The 27,896-nt window shown below is 37.1% G+C and overlaps 1 protein-coding gene across 2 annotated transcripts in view; it reads left to right on the forward strand.

Annotated features, from left to right (window-relative positions):
• The first annotated feature begins 326 nt into the window (after positions 1-326).
• Positions 327-27,896, forward strand: part of LOC114146468 (metabotropic glutamate receptor 4-like) — a 180,424-nt gene continuing 152,854 nt past the window's right edge. Inside the window, exon 1 of one of the 2 annotated variants that reach the window (XM_028020539.1) lies at positions 327-1,538. The gene's annotated coding sequence lies outside the window, so the exon portion shown is untranslated. The remainder of the gene's footprint in view (positions 1,539-27,896) is intronic. The other variant, XM_028020529.1, reaches the window with a different exon arrangement.

The raw sequence follows: 27,896 nt of genomic DNA on the forward strand, positions 1-27,896 counted from the left end.
GGGGAACTTTGTGGAGCTGTGCTTGTTGTTGAGGATGTCCTGGGGGCCACATCGGAGAGCTCATTTTAAACTGCAGCTTGAAATGAAACCAGCTGGTTCTGCTCGGTTCATTACTGGGAGAGCCACCGGTGCAACTGATTAGACTGATGAATCAATAAGTGCAATCAGCGCAGTAATGATAAACATATAAAGAAAAGCGATTCCAGTGAAACAAGTGGGAATGACTCGCGGGAGGATCCTGGATAATCACTAATCGGCGAGCAGTACATAAAAGGGAGCGAGGCGTCTGTGCAGCACCTTGATGCGGTTCAAGAACTGAAGAAAAAAAAAACCCCTCAATTATTCAGATGTAAAGCATCGCGGAGAGGTGGCACTGGAGCTCAAGATGCGCTAGTCGGCGCCTTAAGAGTAAATTTCAGTATTTGTGTGTTGTAGTGCGCAATGAAGCCTCAACTCGTCAAACTTGAGGAGGAGCCCATCTCTGTAGGATCTATCGAGCCCATTAGGTTTCCAAATCTCGGGCAATAGAACTGAAACGGTGAAAGAACGAGTTAAGATACAACTATCGAGAAGATCGGAAGGCGAAGATGCGTTACTGATCTGTTTTCTTTGAGCAGCGCCTCTGTATGTAACATCCAAATGCGCACCGCACACGCAACAGCAGCTGAAATCCAGCTAAGACGGTGCGGGGCAGATTTACGAGATCGCGTGATCAATTTTACACCCAAATCCCACCAACTGCACTCTGATCTGTGCAGGATCTCATGGGAGGTGTACATTCTGTAAGACCTGTGTGCGTCTTTATCCCCTGGCTTTATGACCAAGCTTGGAATGACTTTTCATTTGCGTAAAACCAGTTTTACAGCCAGGCAACCCCTCCTCCCTCACCCCGTCTCTTTTTGTTTAAGCCCTCTCAAATATTCATTAGACTAGCACTTATTGATCCGGCTTTGAAACCCAACTGATTTCAACGTAACTCATTCAGTCAGTTTTACATTTTGGTATTTATTTATTTATTTATTTTACTGTACATTTGGATTAGTGTTAGCGTCCTGCAAAGTCTGTAGTTCGTTAGGAAGTAGAGCCACTGTTGCGCGGAGGGAGGGAAGATCTGTGCAGTCAAACAGAAGAAGCTGGAGAGGAAGAAAAGTAGGAAACCACCGCAGTCATGCCCCGGAGTCTCATTCAGCACCACTCGCTGGTGGACAGCGTCTGAGCGGCAGAGTTGACGGAGAATCAAAAGATCTTCTCAAACATCTAATCCGGAGAGATACTTGCAGGCATCAGATTGTGTAGAAAGAGAAAAAAAACCCGCATTTCCCTTTCCACTTCCCACCTCTCTTTCTGTTGTTTTCCCTATCGCAATCTGTGGGGGTTCACGATGCAACATTCAAACAGCGGGGGAGTCCAGAGCTGCTGACTGGAACTGGCTGGCAAAGACGCAAGAGGAAGAGGGGGAACCAAGCGGGAAAGGAGCACACATTGCAGAACTTCTTTCTTCTCTACTTTCAGCTCACTTCAGCCAAGGGGGCTGAAAGGTAAGGCACTTCTCTTCTTTCTTCATCAGGAGGGTTCAGCAGTGGTATTGCAGTCAAACATTATTGAGTTACACACTTGTGTGGCGGCTTCTTGTCTGGGAGAGTGCTGCCCTGGTTAGCTTTTATAAGCAGGATCACCTTAAATGAGTGAAACGTGCGAGTGATGACATGCACACTGTCTTGTATGGGCTTCTTGTGACTAATCCAAGAATAAATGTTGGGACTTAAAAACAACAACAACCTTTCAGTGTGGATAAATATTCAAGTGTGTGTGTTGCCTCAGAGAAGGCTTCTCTGATCACACTCAACAGATGAATCACCTTTGGTGAAAGGCTTTTGAGGAATGACGTTTCTTGAGGGGCCGATGGGGGTGTTGACTGTACAATGAACCCCTTCTTAATCTTTAGCCCCTCTGAGAGCCTCTTCCCCCCCACTTTTTTTTATTTTATTCCCTCTTCTTTTGGCTTTCTCCTGCTCCTCAGATGATTGATTCTAAGGAGTCTGTGGATCTAATTCAGGTTCTTTCTTTTGCTGTCAAATATGTGTTGTTTTCCAATTTTTGCTTTGCTTATACTTGCAAATATGGCAAGATGCCTGATGATGCCTCAGCTCACTATGTCTGAGAATGCATTAATTGCTGTTCACATTTTTGCAGCTCTTAGACTGTGAAACATGATACCTCAAAGAAAACATCCCTCTCTGTAGGCATGTCCAGATAATGTGGGAACATGTTCTTGTTAACTCTGGATTTGCATAATAATCTGTGATCAAACATCTTTAATTCTGCATACAGGTGCATCTAAATGAAATAGGACAAACCAATCTAATCTAAGTCAATGATTGAAACCACTACCACAGATACCCAATTGGCTTTCCATCTGGACTTTGACTGGACCATCTTAATAGCTGAAGATGATTTGGTCTAAGCATTCCATTTTAGCTCTGGTTTTTTTATAATGTCATTCTTTTATAGCTTTGAACAGATCTTTTTTTTTTCTTCACGATTGCTTTCTTTTTTACCTTCATCTATCTTCCAAAGGACTCTGTCCACCTTCTCTCTCTCTGCTCTTTGAAAACACCCCTACAGCATAATGCTGCCAAAATCAGGTTTCATTGTGGTGCTGGTGTGTTGACATACTACTTTGTATGTAGACGAAATATTTTCAGATTTGGACTCGTTTGATCAGACCACCCACCTACACTCCTGTGACAAACTTCACACTTGGCTTCCTATGACTTTCTTACAACACTTTTCCATAATGCCTTGATTTGTGGAGTTTATTGTCCTTTCAGCAGATTCTTCCTTATTGATTATAACCTGATCCTGTTTTAAATACCTGCACAACTTTATGCCTGACATGGTGTGTTTCCAGGTCTTCATGCTGTTTGTTCATTAGTATTCTATAAACAACCCATGAAGCCTTCTTAAAACAGATGCATATTTAATGATGGTGTATAACACTCAGGTGAACTCCAGTTTCTAAATGGGTGACATCTGAAGCTAGCTAGCTGTCCTTTGTACATAATGAATAAAGGGGGGACAGAATACAGTAGATTTTGATGGGGCTAAGTAAAAATGAATGTAAATCCCTTTTGTTTTCCTTCCATGTTGCAAATACATACTTCTTTTTATTGGTCTATTACATTAAATCTTGTTGATGGTTGTGGTATAACAAAATGTGTTGAACTGCAAATGACATAAATAGTTTTGCAAGTTATTATAAGTTCATGACTTACATCTAGTACTGAATAACTTGGCAGATGAACTCTCTTTAAAGATTACATCCAGATTTTGTAAGTGCCCTGCCTACATGGACTTCTGACCCCGTATTTGAAAAGGAGAATTTACAGCCATCAAAAGCCTTTTATTATTTCCCAATAGGCATAATTTGCTTATTTTCAGACATGACCTTTTGTTGGCCTGTCTTTCTCTGCACTCCCTGACTAAAGCTGTGCACCAAACGCAAAAAACATCTTGGAATCAAAAGTTCATGTTTTAGTTGGCAGAGTGTGGGCTGAGGTCATTAATAAAGTTGTTCTGTAAGGATCTGCTGCATCTGAGAACCAATTTGCAAAAGAACAATCAGTGATTCACAGACTGTTCTGAGTTGAAGCTCGCAGAAGATCCAACAGAGTTCAAAATCCAACAAAACGCAACTTGCTTTTGAAGACAGACATTTACCAGGTCTGTGTTCTGTTCCAGAACTGATAATACCCCCTTTAGACCCAGAAAAATCATCCAGGATATATTTACTGTCACTTCCTTCATCTTTTATGATTTATTTTCCATGCTGCTGTGAGTTAGTGTGACATTATAGGAACGGGGCACGATAAATTATTCTCCTCGTCGGCATCTCTTCCCTTTTCCTTTCACACTGCGCAGAAAGCCAGCACATACGTCAGCGTCAAAATTCACAGGCATCCAGCAGTGGAAATGAGAGCGACAGACGACAAGGGAGAGGCAGACAGCCGCTTTCTCAGTTTGTTGGAGGAGTTTTAGAAATCCATTCATCTGCTGTTCTTTATCACTGACTCACCATCATGGTGTGTGCACATTCTGGATCACCTCCTCTGCATTCCTCTCCTGCTGCCCATCTGTTCGTCAGTGGGATGCCTGTGTGGCTTTGCTGTGCTGACCAATGGTGTGATGATGTCCAAAAAACCCCGCCAGAGCCAATCCTCACCAATTCAACACATAATTTTCTAAAATTGCCAAATAATTCTCTTTGGGATACTTTTAAGAAGCTTTTTTGTTGTTGTTGTATAATACTTGATTCATTTCTAGCTTTTAAATAACTTATGTAAGCGTTTTCACACAGAAACCCATCATTCTCATGTTTTATTTTTAATCAAGTCTAAATTCTCCTGAGTGAAACATCCATGCTGTTTGTAACCTCATCAAAGAGTCAGAGCTTCCACACGCCTACAGGTTGAGCATCTTCATTAGAGGGCCAATTGACACTAATTAGAGATGACATCCATTGGCACTCTGGTTAATTTACAAGATTTATTGCACAATGAAAGAAACAAATAATTCATCCTACCCAGCAGGGCTTTTTTTCATAAAGAAGACGCACATGACAAGTTGTCAAATCAATCTGCTTTTGATCAACTGTTTTGCTTACGCGTGCTCTCCTCAGCAAAACTGGATTCGATTCACATTTTAAATGCATGCTTAAATTTTCAGTTTTAACATGGAGAATTTATTCCAGTGGGCCAAGAGCATAGCACATCAGTATCAAAAATAGATTTTTAAATAACCCTGCAAGCTTGCAAAGATAAATATTGTCATTTTATGTTTTCAGAACCCAGAGATGCAAATAATCCAGTGCAAGTTTAAATGGCAGTTTATCGTTGGCTGTCAGGAAATTCATTCAATAGATGATGTTGTCTTGGACAAAGATTTGTATTTTTTGTGAAAAATTGTTAGCATTAAGAATAAAGATGAGCCGGTGTTCACTAAATAATACTGATCTCCAGTCCAAACAGTCTTTTTATAATTGTATATATATATTTTTACCCAGTGAAAAACTTTCAGGTTTAAAGGGTAACATGTTAGTATCTGAACACCTGCATATTAACAAACGCCTTGCAGAAGAATGGCATAAAAGTCATATATTATCACATTTAACTACTAACCTTGAAGCATTTTAATGTGATTTTATGTCATATGTCATTTTTTTTTAAAATCAAAATTGTAAAAGAAAGGTGTGATTTGGAGAAATATTAAATAGTTTTTGGGGTATGAATACTCAAATCTTACTGACTTCTGCTGTGAAAACAATTTCCAAATCGACAGAAATACCATTTTATACAACATTTATTTGACATAAAAAAAGTCGACAGTTGGTTATTTGGTTATCAGCATATATTCCACCTGTAAATTAAAACTACCCAAAGTGTCACATTTGCATTAGTCCTGATTTCATTTTATTGTTTCTTACTCTGTTATATCAGTTCAGTGTTCATTTATCACAGAGTGTGAAACTCATTTTTATTTTGGGCCAAATCAGCAGCATGAATTTCCTCAAAGGGTTGATTTTTCAGAATGTTTTGCAAGAACTACCCATTAGCAAACAGTTAAAATTTGGATAAGTGGCTGTCTCTGCATTCGATGAGAACTTCTTTCCACATTGATGATAAAAACTGCTTTAATCCGAATGATTAACATAATATTTAAGCACACAACTGTTGTCTTGAATGCTCTATTTATGTGGCTCTCTAGAGTTTAGAGGTCCACGTAAATAGTTAAGGCGGGCCGCATGTGGTCTCCAGACCTTGAGAGAGACACATGTGATGTAACACATTAGCTGATTGCTGTTGGACGTATAACTGAATTGGGAAAGCTTGTGTTTTTCAACAGATTTTTCGAACAGCTATTTCAAAATGGCAGCAATGAAGGCCATCTGTATGTGTCTTGGAAGTCAGCCAATGCAAACCAAACTGTGGTAAAAAGCATTTGCTTCAGAACACAGTGATTATGCCTGAACGGATATTACGGATAATAAAGTAATTAGGCATCTTGACTGTTAATAATTACAAAAACAAGTGCTTGGTCATGGCTTAAGGAGCTTAAATAAAGAATTTGATAAATCAAACCTCGTTTTCCATATGCAAACATTTAATGTCTGGTTCTCTAATCGATCCGATCATTTTTAATAACGAAGTTTATGTCCAACTTTGTTTCAGATAAAAGCCATGACATCACTCTTGTGGAAGGACAGTTGTAGTCTTGGTTTGACGTCAGCTGCATAGATAAATTCAATAGTTTTTTTCAGCCTGGATTCAGCAGTCAGCATGAGTAAACTGTTAATTTAGTAACCCATTGTGCTGTGATGAAGCTACCCTGCTATTTTTCAATTCCAGCTTGTTAAAACTCCCCTGGTTCGAACATATTTGATGGTTATTTGATACAAAATGTCTTTCAGTTATTTTCACACCTGGACCTCAGGGGTGTTCAGTCATTATAAAAGTTAAAATCATGTGGCTCTTCCATGTGTGGCGTCTTTTTGCCCTACATGAAGTAGTTTTGGCCCCCTTTGTTACACCATGAAATTAACTGAGATTAACTACATTTATTTTTTCAATTTCATTTTTAGTCCCCACATTTAAACCTAATAAATGTCATACTATTAGACTAAAGAAAGCACTTAAATATGAGGGCTATGTAAAGCAAACACTGCTGTCCAAAAAGACAGTTGCTAGAAAATACTGATGACGAAACAGAATTAGAAGCTTTTGGAGAAAAGCTAACACAGCGTTAAAGAAAAAGTGATGGTCATGGTATGGTGGTAACAGGGTGTTTTGAAGATTTGATAAAATTTATTGAACAGTGACTTTTACACGGTAGCAGAAAATCCCGCAGGAAAATGTCCAGCTATCAATTTGTGACCCGAAGCTGAAGCACCAGAGTTATTCTGCAGGACAGTGAACAGAACCACACCAGCAAGTGTGAATGGCTCAAGAAACAAAAACAATGTTTTATAGATATTAATTGCTTTGACATGCAATAATGTGAACTTAAATAGGCAATTAAAGTTAAAATAAATATTAAATATAGCAGACATACAATTCTGCAAAAAATAACCAGTTCTTTCAAATAAATTTTTTCCTCTCAATGAAAGACCTCATACTTTGAAAGCTGTGGCTTTGTCTGATTTTCTTTGTCAAATAGTAAATTTGTTTGATTTGAAAAATATAAACAAGTGGGGTTAAACAAAACAGAAAAAGAAATCCTGTACTGAATAACTGTACAAATTTTTATGTTTTTAAGCCTTGTTTCATATGTTGAAATGTGCCAAAGGGGAAAACAGGGAAGTTTCTAAAACAGTGGGAGCAATGACCTTTGTATGTGAGGAACTTGCATTTTCCTATTCCTGCATTCTGTGTTCTAAAATAGGAACACAGGTCTTATGTTTCATGAAGGAAGCCTCTCTTCTGCATTTTTCATTGATATTCCAAATGCATGAGTTGAGGCATTTTCCCACTTTCTTTGTCAATGTTAAGATCTGCCTGCTGCTCATTAATATGAATGAGCCTATCTTTAGATTTAAAGGCATGTATCCCATAAACCTTTCACAGCTGCCACAAAAAGACAGTATTTTTGAAATCAAGCAGATATTATCACATGTGACTATAATTTTGACTTTATCATTTACTGTTATGGCTGCACGGAACAGCAGAGGTGATTAAAATTAAGCGCAAATGCTCTCTGTAATGCGGGCCCGTTGCAGAAAATAGCAGGAATGAGAGGGGGAATAATCCAGACTTCCCACTGTAACGCATGACTTCAGGGCCAGTTCTTTTTAGCTGCAACAGACCACTCCAGATTAGTTCTTGTTCTGCACAGCCGCGCCTGGCAAAAATCTCTTGCCAGCAGCAGTAGGAAGGCTCATTTAAGTTCCTAAATCCCGCAGTCAACAGCCACCCATCTCACTGTGCACTATTCCTGGCATTGATTACAATTTCAGATGAGCTCCAGAGGAAAAGCTACCAAAAAATATTAAATGTTCATCAGAATAAGGAAGAGGACTCCATTTATTTATTTATTTATTTATTTATTTCATTTTTTGCATTTTTATTTGCCTTTTAGGATCTTTGGCAAGTAATCTTATACACGTCTCCTTTACTTCATTCAAACTGTTGTAGGAATAATTGACAGCTAACTTTAACATGATTAATTAGAACTGAATCCTCAGCTCACCAATTAAATAAAGTGAGACAGGAAGTATAAGAAAATGCAGCAACCTTATTCCAATGCAAAGTAGTCTGCTGTTGATTCTCTTGTGCAAATTAGCTCAAGTAGAACATCGGAGCTACAAAAACAGCCCAGTGATTTATTCAGCATCTTGCACAGTAGCTGTCAATAGTTCAATCCAGCAGTCATATTAGGCATCTCAACAACATCCACAGAGCTGCGTTTAACAACATTAAATTGTAAAGGGAGCCTGCCATTAGAGGCTGTACTTGTCTAGCTTGCCAGTGTTTTGCTCCATAATGGGCCTGAAGGGCTACTATGTGCTTCGCAGGTCCACTTAATGGTGTGCTGATCTTTTAGAGCCCATTACTCTGAGAATCCTTGTCATTGCCCCTGCCCTTCCTCAATACCACACTTTTCACTCACTCGTAATGAGATGTCTCTATTTACATCAAGTCCTGATTACTAATGCGGAGCCAACAATGAGGGATGACATGTCCAGCCCCTCTAGCTTTCTTGTCTGACACCTGTAAGTGGCAAATTATTCATAAGCAGACTGCTAACTAAACGGGATGCAGGCAACCGAGTGCATTTGTGTATATACATATATATTTCAGAATAAACGACCTGCTGAGTTCCCCAAAAGAATCACTGTCAAAATAAATACTTGATTTCCCTCATAGCTCACAAAATTAATTTTTGTTTAGTAAATGGTGTCTACACCTGCTGTTATGACCAAACACAATTGTTGCAGTGATGCTTTAGTGGTTGATTTCCACAAACTTTCTACTTACTAATGTGGCAGGACAAGGCATCGTAAAATTGCCAGGTTAACTCTAGAAAGGGTAGGAGCAGCTCTTAATTTCATTAAACTTAACAGAAACAGAACAAATTTATTCTTTACAGAGGCTGGCATCCAGGATTAGAGTGACAAACGTCTGATTCAGCCAAAATGGGCGTGACTGTCAGCATTACTCATCACTGAGATGATCCAAAATACTGAGAAGTTTATTGTATACAGGACAACCAGTTTGACAAATGTGTTTGTCAGAGTAACAGCACCTTCATGCAGCTGTCAGAAATATGAGCCAATGAAAGGCAAAAAGGCAACTGAAATTACAATAGATCAAAAAAGATCTTATTTAATAGAAATCTCACTGCATAAAACATCCCACAAACTGTATGGAGAGCAGAATATATACAATTGAAACTCATACACTGAATAAAACAACACATACATGTTTTTCCCTGATCTGTCTGATGTTAAATCAGACCAAACCTCTTTAGTTAGAATCACCAAAATTTTTACGATTTGCAAAATGCCAAAATAATGAGGAAGAAAATATCAATGATTCAATATTATCAATATCGATGTCTTCTTAATCAGAAGTTTAAATTTCATCAGTATTTGGTAGCACTGCCTGTGAACTGTATATTTTGGGTCAAATTTTTTGGGTTTCCTTCCATCAGATTCTCACAATAGTCTGCTGGAGTTCTGACCCATTCATCCTGACGCAACTGGTGTATTTGAGTTAGGTTTGTAGACTGCTTTGTTTGTGCATTTTTAGATCTGCCCACAAATTATCTGTAGCCATTATAAATCATGGATTTATAATGGCTACACCAAAACATCAACTTTGATGCAGTTAGCCAGTTTGTAACTACTTCTTTGGCTGTACGCTGAGGGTTATTGTCCATTTGGATGATTCATGTGGCTTCAATATTTCCACAATGTTATTTTCTCACAATGTTGTGTATTTCATGTATTTCAGTGTATCAGTTCATCCTGCAGTGAAACAGTCCCACAACATGATGCTGCCATCTCCATAGTTAGCAGTTGGAACTATGGAGTGTCCAAAGTTCCAACTGGAAAGTCCAATTATGTCTATACTTGCATAATAGTTTGAACAGATAGAATGGAGGATGAACAACAATTCTCTTCCTGATATCTTGGCTGATTTTTTTTTTTTTTGACTATGTCAAACAAGAAAGCAGTGTGTTATAGGTATGAGCTTAAAATACAATCCAAAATGTGCTTCTGATTAATTCAAACATGCCAATTATAGCAGACGTTTTAAAGGCAATGATGTCATTATTTGGAGAGATAGTAATCCATTAATAAATAACCACTGACATATTATTTCTCTTATACAATACAAATATAAATGATTTTGATAATTCTAACTGACCTGAAACAGGAGAGGTTTGGTCTGATTCATACAACAAATAGAGAAGGAAAAAAATGTGTATATCTTTTTAGATGTGCTTCTGGTTTCAGCTATATGTGTAATCTTTTTTTTCAGCCAAAGCCCCTTTGCTTTTAAATAATAGGCACACTAACTTCCTAATACCTCCTTTAGAATATAGGATCTGCTTTGCATAGATACACGGCTTTATGGAAGTTCCAGCATCGTTTTAATCCGCCTCTGAAACACAGGATGCGGTCGCCAGCGAAGCCAGGCTACCAAGATATTATGGACCTGAAGTAAAGCTTCACGGCATGACCATTCCAATTCAAGGATTTTACATAAAGTACACATATCTGCTATTGCTATGGAATTTACACCGGTACTAGGCAAATGTCACAGTAATCTGATTCTCCGGCAGCATGGAGAGACTTGGCCCTGTCCCCATAGAAATAGTCGGGGTGGGGAAACTGAAACACCAGTGATCATTGTTACTGCACAATCTGTCCCGGAGGTACAGTGCGTACCTTTAGCTCATTTATGCATGTGCTAAACGAAATGCTACCAGAAGGGTATTTTTTATTCCTTTGTTCTTTTTGTATTTTATGGTAATTGTAAAACAGATTATGATTTAAAGAAAATGAGAACAAATGCAGATAAAAACATTTCAATAGCATTTTTCTAGATTGGTTTGGATACTATTTTCTGAAAAATAATATAGCAAATTTATGTGGCTGTGTACAATAAACAAGAGGAAAGATGGAGTTATATATTTGTGCTTCCCATGAATATGTAGGATATAGTCTTGTACAGTTAAAAAAACCCTTTAATTAATCTCATACATGTTTATTATGAAAACAACATAATGGTCGACCAGAGGGCGCATTGACAATGTAAATACTTTTAAGTCCAGTGAGTCCAATACATAATTTGCTAATGAATTATAATCTTCAAACTAAATTTTGACAATTATTCATTAAGTGAACAATAACATTGTCTAGGAAAATAGCTTATTTTATTGCAAGTCATATTTTAAATATCTTAAGTGAATATTGTATGTTTCATATTTTAACAGTCATATAGAAGTAATTCTTTTAGCGGATATGCAAATGTGCTAACAGTTCCAATTATGCCTCTGTGACAGATCTTGTTTGACAATCACTCCTACTAACTTAAAACTGTTTTAAAACTACAGCTGGCAGGCCACACATGAGATGTCTATAAAAGGGCTTACTGCAGGTTCTGCCTGAGCAGATGGCCTAACTAACTAGGCATAGACATTTCCCCCAAAAAATATGCTAGCTAAAATTAGCTGTATCAAAACCAAAACAACAAATGAACATAACGAACAATATTAATAAAGATGTAATAATCAATATATTATGTTCTCAGCAGTACCATGACTTGTTGATTTTCTGCTTTTAAGTAAAATGTGCTTATTCATTTTATATACTTTGGGTTAAAACTGTGAGCTTTAATTAAACTGTGAGAATTTCATCCTGACCTTGGTTAACTGGCACATGCAAGTAATTATTGCTGCGGTTCATTATTAAAATATTTTCCTTTTTAGATAATGTTGGTTATCTAAAAATGCTGGTCATTTTTTTTTATAGTGGAGGAAAACAATCTTGCTTATTTTACAGAGCGTCCATAGTCATAAAAAACACATTGTTGTAAAGGCAGACTTCTATCGCCTGCAAATCTGCTGTGGGCAGAAGAGGAGATGTGGTCAGAATATGCAATCTGCTGCTATGGACTGTATTTGCTGTTACCTCACTTACAGACCATGTTCTTTCTTTGTTTACAACCTGGCTTAATAGGGTCACTGTAGACTTTCCTCAGTCAATACAAACACTGTTCCAGACCCCAGCTGCTTCATAACTTGGCAGGATGACGCTAAAGCATGCACACAGCAAAACGCACACAGATGCAAACACACAGGCGCACTCAGCGGTACTGTTACAAAGCCCGGAGCTGTTGCTGTGGATGTCATACTCATGTAGAGAAATATTAATACATGGCATAGAGTGCATTTGATATATTAGGGCATTCCACAAGATTAAGCTTTGCTGCTTCAGCTGACATATAAGATATTTGCCTGTTTAAAGATGAAAACACACATTTTACAAAATTTATATCAACACAATTGGTACAGAGTTTTTTTATTTTAAATTAAAAGCATTTCAGTTTAAATTGTGTGTGTTCTGTATGTATGGTTTTTCAAACAACAGTCTGAAGACCTGTATGTGTTTCTACAATACTCTTTTGCATTTAGTAGTACGTCGTGGAACAGTTCCTGTCTCCCTCTCCCTCCTGCATATGGATATTTGCTCATTTGCATTTGTCCCCCAGAAAGTGAAGTGAAGGTGCACATAAGCCACAAATATTAGGGCACTAACTGAAACCTTATCCTATGCCGTACAGACTCCAGAAACTTGTAATTAATGACTCTGTGTGAACAAAAGGCCATCTTCCAGGTGTACTGTGAGGAAACTCTTTACTGCCAGCCTTTCATCACTGAGTACTGCGCCAGCAACCACCCATTTAGACTCAATTCAGACCTTCTAATGAAATGCTCCATCTCTGTCATCAGACTGCTCTTTTCACGATCTATTACACTTTATACATTCATTCCTCGGTTGCATTATGTGCCAGCGACTTCTGCCATTGCCCCGCGCTCTTTCAATTATGAGGAGGAGGGAAGCCATTGCCGGAGTTCCATCAGGAAGTCATATAATAATTTTTGGTAATATGTATTTTTTTCTATTCAGCTCAAGATTACTTTTTGCGTAATTTCTCCATCTTGAGCTGTGGCCTTTCAGCCTGTACAAACGGAAGCAGTAATGATAATCAGTATGAAATGTTAATGCAAATGTATTGCTCTTTGAAGCTAGTGTGCTTCCAGGGTTTAGCAAACATGCAGCCTGGGTTAGATTCCTCATAAATGACCCCAGGGTTTAATTTTGGAATGATCTTCACCGGTCGAACTCTGGACAGCATGAGATGGCATTGCTTAGATGCTTGCTTGAAATTTTGGCATCTGCTTTTGCCCTTAAGGTGCAAAATAAATTACAGCTTTTCCAGTCACTAAACTTATCCAGTGTGACATATAAAAAACACAGAAAGTTTATATTTTCAGACACAACTTGGAAAAGTTTTTTTAAAAAACTTAGACTTCAGGTGTACTATTATATTTGCTTTGTATCCTTTCTTTACTAATTGATTAAAATCTTATACCCACAGTGAATTGAACAGAGATTTAATGACAAATGCATTTTTTTAGCAGAAAAATGACACACAGGACTTTTAATACTGCTTTTAGTTGTTGTGGCAGGTGGAGTTAGAGATTTACCTTGAAACATCTTAGTCTAGCAGTTCCTTGGGGATCCAGTGGAGTTCAATGAAATGTAAACGTTTCTGAGCTGGATGAGGAGCTCAGTAAGAAGTACAAAGAAAGTGAAAGATTTCGACCACCCAAAGTTAAATAAATCAATTTTTACAGATGTTTAAAAGGGAAAGGTAACTTTGTGGAGCTCATCCGAGTTTACAAGTGCCTTACAGAAATGTGAGAGGAAGAAGCACAACAACACATAACTTTTTCTACAAGGCATTGCAAACTAAAAAACTTTGGCCAAGGATCTATGTTATGTTTTTGTTTGAAAATCTTAAACATTAAACGGTTATCATGGCAGTGGCTTACACACAGTGATCTGTTTACTTTCTGCAGTGCAGATTTGTGTTGAGAAGTTCAAGGAATCATAATAGGAATAAAGTCGTGTTATTTACTTTTTAAATAGGTTTTCTGACCTGGACGAAATTATCATAATAAAAACATCTTAAATGACTTAAAGAAATCATAAAATTATGAATATCTGCTGGAAAAAGAAAAAACTTGATAAATGTTTTAGAAATATAATAGCCTGAGGGCTGGAAGTTTTACATTTACATTCAATGGATTAACTCACATAGTCCTATATTGTGATATACAATACATGGTAGGCTTTTCTGGAGTTTATAAAACTGTGAAGCTGTTCATACCATGATTTTCTGATATTTCTAGACAATAAGACTGGCATACACGAAGCTAAACAATTGAGAGTGTTTCGATCAATGTCTAAATGAAGTTAAGCACTCTCCATATCCGACTCCATAGTAATAGATCATTGGGCAATTTATTTAAGAGGGATAAAGCCTTTTCTGTTAACTATTGGTTCAGTATACTGTTACACACTCAGACAGCAATCAGGAGAGTTAAAGCCAACGGTGGCTGAACATTTGATTAAGAATTAAATATTGATGTACTTAGACTATAGTCTGAAAGCTATATCTGATCCAGAATGCTGCTGCTGATGTCCTTACTAAAACTAGAGCACATCACCTAGTTCTAAAGTCCTTACACTGGCTCCCTCAGAGAATAGACTTTAAAATACTTCTGTTGGTTTAAAAATCACAATGGCTCAACACCAGAATACATTAAAGATCTGTTGTTGTACCAAACTTTCAGGTCACTCAAATCTTTGCAAAGATGCTCAAACGGTAAATTTCTTTAAACCATGGCTAAAACCCCATTTGTTTAGAGCTGCCTTTTATTAATAATAACTGGAACATTGATTTATTCTAGTCTTCTTTTCAATATTTTGATGATTTTATGATGATATTTGAGTACTTGCTTGTTGAAATTTGCTGTACAACTGAATTTGCCTTGCCTTACATTTTTATTGCATGGATGTAACATCCTGAGCTAAATGGATAATCAAGTGTTTAATACAGCAGAGGAAAGTTGCTCAGGAGTGAAATCGTTTGGATTTAAATGTCACTTTTCTACATTGTGCAGCGAATATTTTCAAGGTTCAATTTTTTTGAAACGGAGATTTTCACCAAAGTCTGCATGTACAATATGCTCCAGTTTCTAAAAATGCAGCACTCGATTCACACACAATAGCTTGGTATAGAGGCTGTGGTGAATTATTAATGATAATATTAGTTAACAAATCTTCATAATCAAACTCGCTGTCACTGAGACTTGTTCCCTCGAGCCTACTGTGTGGGACACACAGGATTATTGGAGACTAATGGAAACTGAAGGAGGTCAGATGCATAAAAATATACAATCTCCAGAGACAAGATGCCAAAATCATAGAAGATTCATATCAGATTTTACCTCCCTGTTAGTAGATGAAAAAATATCAAACAGCTTCACACTTCAATACAATAAACCTTTTTGGTTGTTGACTTTAAGACATAGTAATGCTGGTAGGCCTGATGAAATTCACACGCAGCTACTTTTGCAATTAACCTCCTTATTTGACATACTTTTGTCACATGCATTCAGTGAAGGCAACAACTGACTAGTTAATCGCTAAAAAAGGCATGCATTGAAAGCTACTTTGCATGTACTGAAAGAAGACCTACTGTAACATATATAAGAAAGGATTTAGGGAGGGATTTTTCCTTGAACTAGTAAAGCATACCAGTTCAAGGACAAAACAAATACTTCACACTTACAAATATATAATATATACGCACAAAGTGACAGGATTGGAGCGACGACCAGAGCTGCTGCCTGCTCACGGCTCGCTAACATTTCCACAATTCATAATAAGTAATGACTTGTTTCACAAACATAAAGCATGAATAAAAAAACTTGTGAAAAAGCAAGCACACATTAATGATAGATTGTATTTAAAGTTGGATGAAAAATAATCTGATCTCCCACCATCAGCTCAGTCATTATTCAAGACTAATTTACAGTCAGTTCAGCCTGTGCTGAGAGTCTTCTCATATTTTTATTGACTATAGACAGATGACCTAGTTACAATGCAGTGTTGTTAAAAATCTATTTTCAAACTATTTTGACACCCTTTTCTGTCTTACCCCCACTTGTTGTGCAGAGGATGTCTAATCCCTTTAAAAGAAGTTGATAGGCCGGTAATATAAATGAGAGCACTCTGCCATCTGAGGATCTGTCTTCATTAGGAGCAGATCTACAGAGAGTTTCTATTAGCTCACTATCAAGATGGGGCACTGCGAGGAGGAAATTACGCATGTCACAAGACAAAGAGCAGGCGTCCCAAAGCTAAGCCCAACGGAGGATGAAAAGCCTTAATCAACGACAAGGACAACCAGTGACAGGGCACAATGATCGCCCCATGCGTCACGTTGTAGAAGATTATATCCAGGGTTTGACAGATTGACACTTCCTCTCTGAGTTCCTGAGGAGAGGATATGATGGCACTCCTCTGCTCTGTTTTTTTACTTTTCTGTCACTGTTCGTAATCTGTGGTGTGTCCCAGATGTGAATCATTATTGTTTTTCTTCCACACATAGGGTTCTTTTAGCGATAACAGCAGCGCAGTAAGCCTCAAAAGGTCCACGTGTAAACTCAGCTGACTCTGTAAGACAATAAATTACAGCTGAAGAGTTTTTAACAAATGGAAGAATTTTTTTAATGCAAATTTATGAACTTAATTAAAATTCTAACTGTGAGGTTATTCTGCCTTTTATTTTAATATACTTATCAACAATACTTTAAAAAAACTGTCATCTGTGTATTTATCACATGGCTTTACTAGAGGATGCAATTTTACTCACACCAAGCTTTAGAATATGGACTTTTTGCAGACAATTAACTATACTGAGACTTTTGCTAAAACCCTTCATCAAAACTTTTGACTGATTTGGTGAAATAACCTTTTAGCCAACAGATGTCTTCCTTGGAAACCATAAAATCATGTTATGATTAGAACCCTGAAGTCATTATGATAAGCTATTTATTTAGATACCTTTCATTACATGTCACTGAATAAATTTAGTAATCTTTTGAAATGATATATATTTAATCACTTCTTAAGTTATGTTTTTTATTGCAGTCATATAATTTTAATGTATGTATAAATGTAGGTGACTACTTATTCAGAATGGACTTTTTCTATCGTTTTATAGATATTGAACTCTTGTCGCACCGGGTCTTTCAGGTCAGAGAGTCAAGATTTAGTGACTCTTCCACAGACAAAGTCCAGACCCTGGGCTGACCAAGCCTTTCCTTTGGCAGTACTCTGACTCTGGAATTAACCTTCACTTGGTATTCAATCTATAGATGAACTTTTAAAATAAAAAGCTCAATACCTTTCCACACAAGCTTGTAATACATAAACGTGTGGTGGCACTTTTGATTATATATACCTTGTTTAATATGTTTTATCTTGTATATATTGATATTGTGAAGCATTTTGATCACCAATATTGTGGATGTGTAAAGTATACAACAGATGTTAGCACTTCAGCCTTTGTTACCATGAAAGGATTTGTTTAATAAATAGAAGAAAACTAAATAATCTTCTTGTTTCCATTAACTTATATAAAACTTACTTTATAATAAGATGTTGTGAAAAAAGACCAAATATAAGGAAAAAGGATTATAAAGTGAAATGTCTTGCAAGAGTAATTGCAAGATATCTGTCTTTATTTGCCAATCTGCAAGAGTAAGAAAATAAAACTATGACAATATTGCAGTTTTTAATAACTTGGCGTTGCAGACATTGATTGTGATTTAAAAGCACACATGCTCTAGCAGTGTCATTACTCTCCTCTCAACAAGTGCTGAGACTGCAGATAGCAAAGTTGTTCTTTAAAAAGAAAGACAAATATATATTTTGACAGTTTAAAATTTGTCACTGCCAGAAGCTTAGAATCTAAAAATATGCTGCTTTAAAACATAAGATTTCATAGATATTTCCAAAAATCCGAATGTTTTAAGTAAAAGAGGGAATAAGGGGATGAAAGTTGTGGGTATGAACATGAGGACATGTTTTATAAAATCCATCTACAATGTAGCCATGATTGCAGGAAATATATTTTTATCATAAAAACAAAAAACTGTTTTAAACCAAATTTCTTTGAATATTTTACCTCCTTGAAACATTTGTTCTTCCAATTGGGCGATCTTTAATTTTCATGTATTTGCTGGATCTTACTCTAAGAAGAAGCAAATAATGAACATTTATTACAAAGGGTTTGTACTATATTGTGTCGCTGGCTATGGCAACTTTTCCCACAAAAGGAAGGGTTGCCATAGCTGTTGGAATGATATTTGAACAGAACTATAGGGGCTGCTGTATACTGCACTACTGGTCTAACAGGTGATATGGAGAGTCTTTATGCTGTGTTCACTGCTTTTTACAATAAGCAGTCTGCAGACATATCTGGGCTTCAGAATATCCCTACTGGGGGTCAGACTGTGGTTTCTGAGAGACACAACATGGCACAGTGAAAATTGTCATGTTGAAAGGTTGGCAGGAAACATGAACCCAGACCAGCGTCCTTGATCGTGATTGAAAATGACAAGACATTTAAACCCTAAACTGCAAGCGTTTGAGTCCTGTTGACTTTTAAGCAAATCCGCCATGTTGCATGAAAAACAAAAATGATAAAAGCTGTGCTGCTTCCTTTTTTCTTCAATTAATTTGTTTTGGAAATTAAAACTGAGCGGTAGGACATTAATAAAGTGATCATGGACATCCAGGGTATTTAAGTTTGTCTTCGGTGAGATTCTTTGTTGCTTTCATGGTTTTTACAACCCTGCTAAATTAGTGTAGTCATCCCCTGCTTGAACTGCTCGTGTGCCTTGTATTACTTGTATCTGGGACATCTAGCATCTTCAGCTTGAAGCCTCAAGTCTTGCAGAATTTGCAGCAGCTCCCCACTTTTGGCATCGGATCAGAGCCTTGAGGGAGCATCAGAATATATTTTTGCTTTGAAGCTTTAAGGGCTGCACCAATCTGCCAGTTTAACGGATTGAATCGAGTTTTTCAGAGGTGCCACAAACAGAACTTTTTGCTGCGCTTGTTAAAAGGCAAAAGATTTTGCTTTTCTATCTCTTTCTCTCACACTGCTATAAGCTCCATTTTTTTCAATAGACAGAGACATATTCCTGAGAAGCAAACAGCAGTTTGGAAACACCACATCTGTCTCTCAGTTCTACATTTGGAAGTCACATCTGTGTGAAGTCAGAGCTGCATAGCTCAACACATAGCATGTTCAAATTAGAATCAACTCTCAAAGTTATGGATAGATTTTTTTTAAAAACACCATTTTAATTCAATTAGCTTGAGCTCAAGAAATCCAAAATGGAAAAAAAATGTAATTTGTTCTGATGCATAGTTTGTTCTTGTGATTATAAGAGTCCATTCTTTAACTTTTTTACGAGAACAAACTTTAGTCCATCTTCCTTGGATTATATGTGCTAGAAGGAAGTAAGCTATTCTGAAGGGGATTGAAAGTGATCATTTAAATAAAAATCTAAAACATTTTGCATATACATTGGTATTCTATCTATCAACAGCTTCATGAATCACCATAGTTGTATATTTTGGATTGGAAGAATTCACTTGCAATAAAGTCACAGTTTTCATTTTAATGTACATTTGAGTCTTTCCAAATGTCAGAAGAGAAGAAATGGTTATCACAGCATACTGTTTACCAAACGATTTGAACTAGGCTTAAAGTCCCAGGTGCTTTACCAGTTCTGATCCAAACTATACAATATTTATGCTGACACCACAATTGTGTCTATTTGATTTATCTTCACAGAGAAATCTGAGACAGCAGCATTATCTCATGCATTCACCTGTCCGTGGCCTGCCCTGCCTCCCTTCCAGTTATAGATGAGAAATGCTCGAGAATAATCCCAGAGACAGTCTATTTATTTATTTATTTTTTAAATGTTTGAACTAGAGATGTACTGTGATGTGGCTAAGAGAGTGTGGATGAAAGCAAAAAGTTTCCTCCAGACAAACACATGAAGGCTCTGCTGCAGACTCAACCGCCAGAACAATTGCTGAGCCAAGGAAAGCAGCATCAATTGATACTGAAGAGTGATCACAAAGCAAACAGATGCAAGTGTTTAACTCTCACCTCATTTGGTCATCTACAGCTACATTTTATGGGCTTTCTCCAGTTTGGATTTAACTGTGTGATTGCCATTCATAGGAACTCTTCACCATACATTGTACTAAATGATGATCAAAATTAAACTAAAATGAAAATTAAAGCAAATAAATAATTCTATTCTACAATTTGCGGAATGTAGAAATTTCTACAAAGACTCCAAAGGCATTAAAGTCAAAGTATTATAAAGCATTTTTACAACAACAAGAGGAGTAATGCTGGGAACATTCCCCTCCCCTAATGTCCCAATAATTTAAGATAATGCCCCGGTATGCACTGCAAAACGAACTCTGCTGCGCTCTCGTAAACACCAAGAAATATCCTCTGAACTCCACACACATACAAACACGTGAAACCTTTATGAGATGTTCCTGAGAGCCGAATCCTGCCTACTTCATCCTGCAAACAGCTGGAGGCTTTCTTTCTGAAGGGAAGGTCAAACATTCCTCGCTACACATGGTACAAACAGTCCTGCAGCTGTAAGACAACATTCGGAGAACTGAGGCTGATCTTACAAAAATAATTCCAATGATTTCTTACTGGATACTCATTCTTTGAGTTTTCCATGTAATAAAAAGAATTTGATCAAATCTAACAATCAGTAAGGAACTAAATAAGATCTAAGTAAACACACTATTGATCGAACAAAATAATAAATATTCACTTCTTTGTAGTCCTCTTCAAACAGAAAAGTATTGGTAAGCTAATTATTTTGTTCTTGGTTATGTACGCAATTTTTTCCTCTAGTCTTACTGATACTTGTTTTCTTGTTTTTAAAAACCAGTCTGAAATAAATAAGTTTTTTGTTTGTTTGTTTTTTACCAGTTATTTGTTATTTCTTACATTGTGTGTGAATTGTGAGACAGTTATTTTTTGTTTTTAAGCATATGCACTGACTGATGGCACTTTTTAAATTTCGTTGTTCTTGTGACAATGACAATAAAGATTTATCTTATCTTATCTTAATGGAAATTTAATGACACAGGAATAAAATTAAGAAATCAACTCACAGCAAATTTATTTCAACTCCAGCACAAATGCAACAAATTACATCTAAAATAACCCCTCAAAACCCGTTTACATAAAATATAAATACTTCAAATGCATGGGTTAAAATCTCAGCAGCACCAATGCAAGAGGGCTGTGTGATTATGAGGACATCAAGTCTGCAGCTGCTTTGCAAGCTTAATCCATGTCATTACACCTACTTTCTTGTCTCACTCTAGTGACAGGATAAAAAAACAGAGTAGGTGTAGTAACAAGTTCTGCTTGGTTCTCGCCAAAGTTTTACCATCCTTTAATTACATTTAATCACATGTCGTTGGGATCCATATGTTTTTGGATCCATATGTTATTTATTTGCAGTCACAGACCTGCAGAGAAAAAAAAAACGTTTTATAGCAAGCATAAAAGCAAAGGGAAACTATTTGCACGGTGAAGCATCTGTTCGGTCCCCTATGAAGCACATCACAAAATCTATCCTGAATTTCGAGCAAACATCCCTAATATTTTCAATGTTAGCTTTAATACAGTATTTTAAAAGATAGTTTTCTTGTTCTGACCCCCATGAAGCAGCATTAGAGGAATGTTTCTGGTCTGCATGGTGGGGCAATGATTAGCACTATTGCTTTTCAGCAAGAAGAGCCTGGCTTTGAATCTCACCCTGGGGTGTTTCTGCATAGCATTTGCATGGGTTCTCACCATGCATGAGTGGGTTCCTCTCCTCGTCCAAAGATATGACTGTTAGGTTAAAAAATACCCTTAGGAACGATTGTGTGTGCATAAGTTGTAGTTTGTTGTGTGTCTCTATGATGCCCTGTGATGAACTGGCAGCCTGTTCAGTGAGAATCCTGATTCCCCCCTATGTTTACTGGAGATAGGCACCAGACACTCCTTCACCATGTAACGAAAAGTCGGTATATATATAACAGATTATTATAACAATGATACATTATGTTTGTTTGTCCATGTAGTAGACATGAAAATGTTGTACACTTGTGAAGTGGAAAGAAAAGGACACACCACTTTCAAAAGATTCTACAAAAAACCCGGTGATGTGATGTGCATCCATAGTGCATCTCCCTATTTACTCTGACACATCACAATAAAATTTTGTAGAACCAATTTCTCCAGATGTCGTCTAAAGAGTAAACTATCCATGTGTGCATAATTTCAATTAGATTGTATCCCAATCTCTTAACATCTCCCAGATTACTGTTCAGTCCGTCATCTGCAAAATGATAAAGTCTGGCACAGCTGCAGACTTACCAAGGCACCAACACTGAGAGGCTGTTACCAACACTGTGCTACTTCAAATGAACTCCGTTTAGTGAGTGTGATGTCACAAACTGCAGCGGGGCAGATTTTTTTTAAAATACAGAAACAATTTTATGACCAAAAAAAGCTTTGCAGGACCTTAATGTCACCCATGTGCTCCGTTGATTTCTAGAAAAAACTGCAGGTCTGTTTCATGCTACCTATTACACTAAGCAGGAAACACAGAAATACAACATAACATAGAAACAAAAGAAAAAAAAATCAGTTTCCACACTTTGAGGAGATTTAAAAGAGCATTGCAACAGCAGGAACAGGACAGGATTAATCATAGAAGCAGCCAGCCGGCTCATGGCAACCCTGGAGGAGCTGGAACAGCTCATGATAAATTCTAATAACAAAGTTATTGCTCTTCTTTGAAAGTGCTTTTTGCATGATATGTCACAGAAAAATCTGTAACATATTATTGTAGTACTAAACAATTTTGTAGGTAAAAAAGTTTTATTTTTAAACCTTTTCTCAGATGACACCTTGTCTAGGAACTACATACAATAAAAACACAGAAATAAACTTTCCATATCAAAGATGTCTTGGTTATTGATGTTCTGCTGATTTTATGTATCCTATTCCGTTATAATGTAACCTTTATGCAGAACATATTGTTGGATTTACTTGTTAAAATAAAATTGTCCTGGCCATGTTTCACACAAAGGAAATATCACTAACCCTCAATGAAGTTCTGTCTTTGAACTTTTTGCTTTTTAGGGCATGAATGGAAGCCACACTCTATCCCCATTATTGTGAATGGCATGTCACTCAGTGAAGATAATTTGCTGTAAGTACGTTTACAAAGAAAACACAAAATAACCTTAACGTGACCATCAGTACACAGAACACTGTGAACCTCCAATGCCGATAAAGAATTAAATATTTTATGCTTATGATTCTTTTCATCTTTTAGTGCTTTTTTTTCATGCTTGCTCTATGATATAAACCCATTTGTTGAAGTGCTGCACTGCTGAATGAACATAATTGATAATAATCTTGCAAACACTGGACATCCATGGACATCTTTTTAAGGCTTTTTGGGGTTCACGCTCCTTGCCTTCATCAAGCCCATAAAAATGTACCTTTTTAGTCTATAACTTATTTCCAATTTTAGCCTAAACAGTGATTATGAAAGTGCCACCAGGTGATCTTATTTGAGTGAATCCACCTTTAAACCACATGTAGACATCAGTCAATGTCTTTCTAGAGACATCTTTTCACCTTGAACTTTTTAACCACAATTTTATATTGCTTAGACAAAATGCAGCATAGGTTTGTCGATTCAATCTAAATTTACAAAGGGGGGAACGGGGCAGCTAATATTTTTTTGTTGGTATTTTTAAGTTTTAACAAGCTAATATTAAAAATAATTGTTTTTAAGTCTTTTTTAGTTTGTTTTTAGTTCAAATACTGGAGCCACAAAGGCAACGTTCACACCGCAGGCAAATGAGACCCAAATCTGACTTTTTTGCTGAAATAAAAACATTGTATCCAATTGCTTTCAAAGTGTCTCCCACCAGAACGGTCATGTTGCATTTAATTTGTCTTTTACGACACTGATATGAGACATGCATCATAATTCTGCATCAGAAGAAACCAGGCTGAATTGGTAGACAGTGTGCAGCAGTTCTTACCTGGGAACTGCATGGGATAATGATGCAAGAAACATAACGCATAGAAATCCAAAAATACAAGACCAGTTACATAATTTAATGCTGAACAGCAATCACTAAGGGTAACAAATAAATAATGGACTCAGAAAAATTAAAATAGTGAAGTGCAACCAATTTTAAATAAAAAAACCCCAACAGTTTCACCTACCGTATCAACAATGTGAAACAGATTTATGAAGTGAGTGTTGTTTGAATCCAGCATACTCCGACATGCTGCAGGAATCAGAAATGATTAATAAAGGACTAACAGCTTTAATTAGCTGTCAGCATGGAGTCTGAGGTTGTGAATCCCCCTCCCACTAATAGGACACCTCTCTTTTTTCTCCTGATCCTGCCCCTCCTCTCTTATGGCTCTAATGCTGTCTGTTTTTACTGTGATCTCTTTTTGCCCTCTTATTTTAGTCTACTCTGTCTGTGATACCGTCAACGTGGAAAATTGAGGGAGGCATTTCAAGGTTGTCTCAAACTTTGATCATCACACTGTGCCCCCTCGTAGGAAACATGAAATATTAAACCAACAGAGCTCATCTGCAGCGCACACTTTGGGACCTCATGTGTCGTGAGAATGCATAGCGTGATGAGGAAATGCAAAGCTGCAAAGATACAAACTTCAACACAGCTCCCAGGAGATCCTCTTTCTACTCTTTGAACGATTTGGATGTTTGAGCTAGAGAACATTGCCTGACACTAGAGTCTAATCCAGTCAAAAAGGGAGTTTTCAGATTGGAGATTTCACCAAGAGGGTAAGAGGAGGAGCAAGTAATTAGTCGAGTCACTTCAGGAGGCATTCATAGGTATTCAGCTTTTCAAGATAAAGAAAAAAAATCAGGCCTGGGTTCATTTTGGACTGCTTTGACTCACTATGACAATTGAAAACAACTTTTGTTCTGATTGATGAAACATTATTACGTTAAACCAAAAATAAACATTTCAACCGAAGAATATTGTAAATTATAATCAAAGGCTACACAGAATTAAAAAAAACATTATTTCCAGTTTTCTTTTCAGTTTCCCTCAGATTGGTTCAAAATGAACCTGATTCTTATAATTTAAAAGAACTGATATCCAAATTCAAATCTAAGTGTATCCCAAAAACATTGAGACAAAGCAAATTAAATAGAAAAGTCCTTGGAACCATTCCTATCTAATTTCTTACTTTGTCCAGACAGTACAGGAGATGTTTCTTCGACATCTGTCAGAGGGCTAATAGGCTAAAATTACCTGTCACTCTTCCTGTCTTATTACAACATAAGGAAAACTAATTGCATTTGCATTGCAAATCAACGTTTGACCACACAGACAGCACCTGAGTCACTTGTGATGTTTATCTAATCCTCAATTGGAAAGGGAGTGTGACTTATGTGTGTAGAAACACTTATTGTCTTATCAGAATTACCTGACATTTTAAGTCGTAAAGGAGGTTTGAGTTAGCCACAGTTTTAGTAAACCTTGTAAAGCTATTAATTTTGAGCTTCATCAGGAAATTTCCCTATTTTGTGTTTGTCAAATAGAAGGCCAGAGCTACACTTTGATGGTGTCAAATACATTTAGCATTTGACATGCAGCTTAAAAAACTGACAACTTACCCAAGTCTACAAAAATATGTTCAATTTGGAGGTGTGTATGCTTCTCCCTACAGCTCCACTGGTAGTAATACACATGCTACTCTATACGTTTAAATATGTTAAGCATAACCAGCAAAATGGAATGATGCCATATGCATAGAAGCTATGGTGCCAAAATCAATTTGACCTGTTGTTTGAAAAAAGTGTACATTTTCTAATTCACCTGATATTTGTCCAATTTGGAGATGTCCACAGGTGTAGCAAGATTGGTTTGAAGCTTGAGGAACCAAGGTGAGTCTTTTGGATTCTTTGATAACCAAGTCATAAGATTTTACACAGTATATGGGCCATACATCATGGCCACGCTACCATTGTAGCTACAGGCTGTTCACGTTGCACCTCCTCAAACAGAGATATAATCCCACCACAATCTCAGAATGTAGGTTTTGTTCATATTAGGGGAACTCCTATATCCCATCAAGTGTTCTGGAGCAAAGTGTTCTTGATGCACTTCAGAAGATGTCTTTAAAATTCTGCAATACTATCGACGTTCTGGTTGATTTTTGCTGCTTTTGTGTAAAAGGGTTATTAGTCCTTAGCATCATTGGTAGAGTGGATCCACATCCCACCATGTCTTTATGATTTTTCCTGAGTGTCTGACTGGGTGAAGCGGGGCACAAGAAAAAAGAAAAATCTGAAAACCAAAATATTAACTGGTAGTGACATTGGGAAATAAAAGCTCAAAGTCACTCATGGTAATGGGATGTGGCAACACTGTTGGGGGTAGTGGAGGTTGAAGTACAGTCATTGCACATTTAACCTCTCAGAGGGTTGTCACCCCTGTAAAACTGTGATATCACCCGAAGACAGACACGTTACGTATCATGGGGTTGTACATGTTTCGTCTTCTGGGTCAAGAGTTTGAGCCTCAGTGACTCTTAGTAAAGCTCAAACATTTATTCAGCACTTTGACAATAGAAAAGTTCTTCAAAGATGTTTAGGTGTCACCACACAGCTCATGAACAGAGAGAGCTGTTCTACTTCTTTCTCCATCTTATGTGACAAGCTCTTTGAAAGCTTTGCCCTAAAAGACTTGAAAAAGCATGAAGCTCAGTTCCAAACATTTTTGTCCTGTAAGGTGAGGAGGGATGTGACATGAACGCCTCTCAAAAAACACTTTCAGAGGTGAGAAAAGCTAGAGATGTAGTGCTAATTCACCCTCCAGATCCACAGGGAAATGTAATTGTGAGCACATTAGCTCCCTGCTCGTCTAGCTATTACTGCTGCCATATGCTAGCATGCTAATGACCAGAGATCAAGGTCAATAATGTTGTCCAACAGAAGCCTAAAAGAAGTGGGCTTCTGTTCCTCTCACAGCATTTTAAGTAAGCAGTAGTCCTATTCCTGTGAGGATATGGTTTCCCCAAGTAAATGCTAAGGCAGACAGAAGCGGATGAAACATTGAAGTTTTTAAAAAGGTTTTTGGTCTCTGTGGACATGAGAGCAGATGCTGAATGCTTGTTCCATGATTTATATCAAGGAAGGAACCCCTCTGAGGATTAACAAAGTTTGTCATTTGAAAACAGAAACACAGGCAAGGTGCTGCTTCTCCAGAGATACCTCCAGCTTATGACAAACAACCCTTTTTCAAACATTTATTCACAACCATGTGTTTACTATGAATCCTTTTTATTAAACCATTGTCCTTAAAACAATTTATTTCCACTCCATTAACAAATGCACTACGGTGTGCTTTAAATATTCTGTGAGCCCTGTGGAGGAATTATGTTCCTTCTTTCTGGATACCTTTGATTCACTATGGTCTAATGAGCGAGTATGTTACACAAAGCTACAACACAAATTTAGTCAATGCCCTTAAGAGTTATAGATGAGGAAAAAATTTAGATTTTCACCCTTCGAAATATAAAAAAACACAACTTGAGTTGAAATAACTTTAAAATGAACAAAAG

This window comes from Xiphophorus couchianus, chromosome 1 (genome assembly GCF_001444195.1).
Source record: "Xiphophorus couchianus chromosome 1, X_couchianus-1.0, whole genome shotgun sequence".
In the NCBI taxonomy this organism is placed as follows: Eukaryota; Metazoa; Chordata; class Actinopteri; order Cyprinodontiformes; family Poeciliidae; genus Xiphophorus; species Xiphophorus couchianus.